Raw genomic sequence first — 5914 nt, 5'->3', positions numbered from 1 at the left:
GCCCTGAGCCCTTGCAGGAGGGCCAGGGATGTGGCAGATCTTTGACGACTGTCCTGTCCTGGTCTCCTAGATTTCATCTCTCCCAGCCAATCACACGTCTTTGCCAGGTGGCCCTCTTTAGCAGAACTAGCAGAGTTGCTGTTGCCGTGATGATCCACTGAACCGTCCTCTTCTCTAATATACGTTAATATGGCTGAAATAGGAGTGTAGATGTTGGTAAATGCTGCATGATGATTGTGTCAATATCCCGTCGATCCCTCAGCTCCAGGCTTGAAATCTTGCTGCCCTAAGCACTTAATGCAAATGCGGTAGCACGAAGGGTCAGGAACTATTGAGATGAAGCACCATGCCGTGACTAAGGGCAGCCCTGAATGCAGAGAGCTGTAGCATGTGAACCAGCCATTCAGATACTTCACTGGCCCCATAGCCTCTCATTCTTGTGTTAGAAACACATTCAGATCAGCAAGCAAACCTGTTCCAGCAAAAGAGGATGCCCTGCTGCTGTACGCAGTATTGTAACAGAGAGCCCTAGTGGTTTCTAAAGATCCCCTGGAGGAGGAGGAAGGTGCGGTATATAAGACAGAATGAGTCCGCGTTGCTCTCCTCTAGCATGCTTCTCTGTAAACTGTACCGCTGGTAACTAGTAAAGCCAGATGTAAGAGTCTAATTGTTATTGGTCCCAACTAATAGCCGTGTTACATGCTATGATAAGGGAGGAAAGGTCAAAGCTGTGTAGAGGGTGTGCGACAGAGACATGCGTGCAAGAGGACAGGTGGTTGCGGAGAAGGCATGGAATGGGGTGGAAATGTTCCTTCTTCTGAGTTTTGCTTAGCTGGCTGCTCCCAGCGGCAAACCAACAGCCAGCTTCTCCAGTGCTGCTGAGTGCTTAATTTGTGCAACCAGCCGGGCAAATGGTGCTTTGGCCCATGTGACTGTTGGCTTTGCAGGCACAAGGGCAGCAATGGAGGTCAAGAATTTTCCAAGTGGAGCCTCACATAAGGCTACTAAAGCCATAGTGAGGCACCTAAGTAAGTAGCCTGGCCATTGTACGTAGGCTGAGGACCTACTTCACTGTTGACTAACGTCCTTTATTCTGCGGTATCCTGGAAAATAGGTACCATCCCTGCAAAAGAGGCACCATTGCAGGACCTTCTCCAGGTCCTAGATCCCTGCTTTGACACCAGCTTTTCCTTAGCCAGGTTCCTGCTGCACCAGGAAGCTAGCAGGGACGAGTGTTCCCGTACCCATTGCTACTAGCTGGGCAAGGATTCAAAGCCGTAGCCTAGCTCTGAGAAGATGTAATCTGCAGGGAAAAGGGGAGACATCGACGATGAGACACTGAATGGAGACATTGCTCAATGGGGCTTAGGCGGTTGGAGTCAGAGCTGTGTTGGCAGAGTACCAAGGGAAGAAGCTTGCAATAACTGCAGCCTCTCTAATCCCTCTTAAGTGCTCTGTGGTGTGTCCCCTCCCTTTCCTTCTTGATTCTTTTTCTAACTGTAAATGCACTGTAAAAATGGATCAAAATTGCTTAAATCACCATAATTAAATTGGTATGGGCCCCCTCCCACCTCGGTGGACAATGGCTGGCGCGAAGCATTTGTTCCGTAGACCGAGCAGCAGTCTTTATTGCACTGAAAGCATATTTGCTGCTTGATGGAAGGAGGGGAAAAAAACGTGTGCCTGAAAGGGAAAAATCAATGGGGCTCATTTCTCCCTGGATGCGTCGTGCTGGGCCATTCAGCTGGCTGACATCGCAGGAGGCCAGGCTCGCGCAGCATGGGGCCATATCCCAAAAGGATCTCTGGCTCAGTCCTGCAGGCACGGTGGAAATGCTGCAGCTGCAGGGAAAGCCAGCAGCTGCATGATCTCCCCTCACCAGCTGGTGGCGCTGAGACTATGCTGTCTGGAATTGAGGGATCTGTGGTTGCAGACTGTTCTGTTCAGGTCTGATTCAAAGCTCACTGAAGTCAATGGGGGTATGTCTACACTTGACGCACAGCCTGAGCTCTGACTCAGATTTGAGCCCAAGCCCCCTTCTGTCTACACACAGATCAGCCTGAGTAGGATCAGCAAGCACTCAGGACCCACGTCCCTGCTAGGGGGGTGGGTCAGAGCCCAAGTCCTGCTGTGACTTGGATCCAAGCCCTGTCATTTGGCAGCGTGGATGCAGCTCAAACCGCGGAGCTGAGTCATAGACTTCAAGGTCAGAAGGGACCATTATGATCGTCTAGTCTGACCTCCTGCACAACGCAGGCCACAGAATCTCATCCACCCACTCCTGTAATAAACCCCTAACCTATGTCTGAGCTATTGAAGTCCTCAAATTGTGGTTTAAAGACTTCAAGGTGCAGAGGATCCTCCAGCAAGTGACCCATGCCCCATGCTGCAGAGGAAGGCGAAACCCCCCCAGGGCCTCTGCCAATCTGCCCGGGAGGAAAATTCCTTCCTGACCCCAAATATGGCGATCAGCTAAACCCTGAGCATGTGGACAAGACTCACCAGCCAGACACCCAGGAAAGAATTCTCTGTAGTAACTCAGATCCCACCCCATCTAACATCCCATCGTAGGCCATTGGGCATCTTTACTGCTAATAGTCAAAGGTCAATTAAATGCCAAAATGAGGCTATCCCATCATACCATCCCCTCCATAAACTTATCAAGCTTAGTCTTGAAGCCGGATATGTCTTTTCCCCCACTGCTCCCCTTGGAAGGCTGTTCCAGAACGTCACTCCTCTGATGGTTAGAAACCTTCATCTAATTTCAGGTCTAAACTTTCTGATAGCCAGTTTATATCCATTTGTTCTTGTGTCCACATTGGTATTGAGCTTAAATAATTCTTCTCCCTCCACGGTATTTATCCCTCTGATATATTTATAGAGAGCAATCATATCTCCCCTTAGCCTTCTTTTGGTTATGCTTAACTAGCCAAGCTCTTTGAGTCTCCTTTCATAAGACAAGTTTTCCATTCCTCGGATCATCCTAGTAGCCCTTCTCCGTACCTGTTCCAGTTTGAATCCATCCTTCTTAAACATGGGAGACCAGAACTGCACACAATATTCCAGATGAGGTCTCACCAGTGCCTTGTATAACGGTACTAACACCTCCTTATCTCTACTGGAAATACCTCACCTGATGCATCCCAAGACCGCATTAGCTTTTTTCATGGCCATATCACATTTGCGGCTCATAGTTATCCTGTGATCAACCAGTACTCTGAAGTCCTCCTCCTCCTCTGTTACTTCCAAATAATGCATCCCCAGTTTATAACAGAAATTCTTGTCATTAATCCCTAAATGCATGACCTTGCACTTTTCACTATTAAATTTCATCCTATTACTATTACTCCAGTTTACAAGATCATCCAGATCATCCTGTATGATAGCCCGGTCATCTCTGTTTTGGCAATACCTCCCAGCTTCGTGTCATCCGCAAACTTTATTAGCACACTCCCACTTTTTGTGCCAAGGTCTGCTGGGTAGTGCAGTATGGACGTGTTAGCATGGCTGGGAGATCCAGGTCCAGATTTACAATGCAGCATGGACTCTCAAGCGCGGGCTTGGAAACACTGAGCTCACAAGCCTGGGTCCTACAGATCCAGGTTAATAATGCAGTATAAACATATTCCTGGGAGCCCCTAATGCAAAACTCCACTGTCTTGGGGGAAGCCCCCATGAGTCACAAATGAAAGGGCTACTGCGAGAGGAAAGAATGGCCCAGTGGTCAGGGTGCTCTTTTCTCTGCCGCAAACTTCCTATGTGATTCTGTGCCTCAGTTCCTGATCTCTACAATGGGTCAATAGCCCTGCCCTGCCTCACAGGGGTGTGATGGGGATAAATACATTAGAGGTGGTACAGTGCTCAGATACTACACGAATGGGAGCCAGGTACTATAAGTAGATACTGTGGTGCGTTCTAATGGGAGGCCAGCGTAACCAGCACATCCTAGAATGGCACATGGTGCCGCAGGAGCACCTCGCTCCACCTGGATTTTGTAGCTTGGTCTGTGGCATTTGGCTGGATAGTTGGTAGTAGCTCAACTGAGCTCCAGCCCAAGCCAAATCCCTTGCTGGCTGTTCATTCCTCTTCCTTGTCACTGGGCAGAGGTCGTGTGAGTTGGGTGACTGTTCCAGGAACTGTTTAATGTAACTGAGAAGAGCTGGATTAACCTAACAAACACATTTGTGGGCCTCCATGGGGGCAATGGAGCATGGTACGGGGACTTTGGTCCCCGGAGTGAGGGGCCAACCAGGGGCATGGCATGGCAGGGATGGCCCCGCTCCGCCCAGGCCAGTGCGAGGACACTATTTACAAACTGGCAGGTCACTGTGCATCTGGCAACTGCTCGGCCCTGTGCTGCCAGCATGCTCCTTCCCCATGGTCCCCCCGCCCAACACCCTATTGCCAGAGCCCCCCTGGACCCACTATGCCCACTGCCCCTCATGATCCCCTCCACAAATGCACAGTGCCCTGCACAACACCATCCCTGTCCAGTGCCCCCCTGCCCACAGCCCCACCACAACTGCCCAGCACTAGACACAGAGACCCACATCCTGCTCCTAGCTGCGCTCACCGGCCCTGCTGGGAGGCAAATGTGTCTGCCAGGCTGACCTGGGACCAGGAATCACTCCAGCCCTCAGGAGTGGCGCAATCAGCCAGGCCAGGGTCTGCCCCAGCTGGGCTCCCTCAGGATCCACTTGCCTGGAGGGGCCCATCCAAGCCCCCCACATGGTCCCCTCCACAAACTGGCTGAGGTTGGCCAGGCTTCTGCACCAGTCCCAGGCGGCTCTGGAGAGGTAGGCGGGCCCCACAGGTGGTGGGAAGCAGAGACTGCACGGAGCCAGAGGTGCACTGTGGTCTAGCCAGGGGGCAAAGAGGAGCTGGTAGATGGGGCCAGAGGGTGGAGAGGAGGTTGGCGGGCAGGCTGAGAGGAGCAAGTGGTGGGCAGGGGGGGAGCCAGCAGGCTGGTGGGATCTTGGAGTGCAGGGCAAGCAGAGCAGGCTGGCACCCCTTCTAAGTATGGGCCCGGCTCCAGGGCGCCATTGTAAATCTGGTTCTACTCTGAGCCCAGGTGGCACTGACTCCATCACAAACGCTCGCCTGGGCCTGCCCAGTGGGTGGTCCACCCAGAGTCAATCCTGTAGGCCAGGGCTTGAAGTGCTGCAAAGACTGTGGCCTTCGACCAGGCAGTGGGGTCCCGACCCACAGTTTGAGAACCCCATATCTAAGTCGGACCTGCACAGCGCAGGGCAAAGAACTTCATCCAGCTGCTGTTATACTGAGCCTAGTCACTTGAGGCTGATGAAAGCCTCTGTCTCAGAAAAGCATCCAGGCTGGATTTGATGATTCCAAGAGATGGAGAATCCATCCTTTCCCTTCAGAGTTTGTTCCTTATTTCTAACTAGAATTTGTTTGGCTTGCAGCCACTGGTCCTTGTGATGCCTTTCTCTGCTTTCTCATATCTCTCAATCTCCTGTGTCGACTACTAGATTCTCAGTCTGCTGAGGTGGGGGTGGTAGTTGTTGTTCTTAGGATTACAGCAGAAGTTTGGTTTGGGGCAAAGGGAAAAGAGAAAGCATGCATTTAATTAAATGTCAGTATGGCACCTAAGGTGGTGGTGGTGATGGTCTCCGTCCAGTTCCTAGTGGACAGAGGTCCCTGTCAGAAAAAACATCCCAACAATCGGCAGTAATTGGCCCCCTAGCTAGCAGTCGCAGGAGAGATGCCACGGACTGACTAGGCCATTGAGATAGGACTTGGCTGGAAGGGTTGAAGAATGCTGGTGGGCACGTGAGAAAAACTTGCAGTGATGCTGCCCAAGCTCTGGCTGCTTTGGAGCTACCCAGAGGCCTTCATTCTCCAGGGCCAGCAATCTGGTACCTTTCACCCACGCTAAAATAAATGAGGGCACAAA

The sequence above is a fragment of the Lepidochelys olivacea genome (assembly GCF_965140295.1).
Source record: "Lepidochelys olivacea isolate rLepOli2 genome assembly, chromosome: 12".
Taxonomy (NCBI): Eukaryota; Metazoa; Chordata; order Testudines; family Cheloniidae; genus Lepidochelys; species Lepidochelys olivacea.
Note: the sequence above shows the minus strand (reverse complement) of the source record.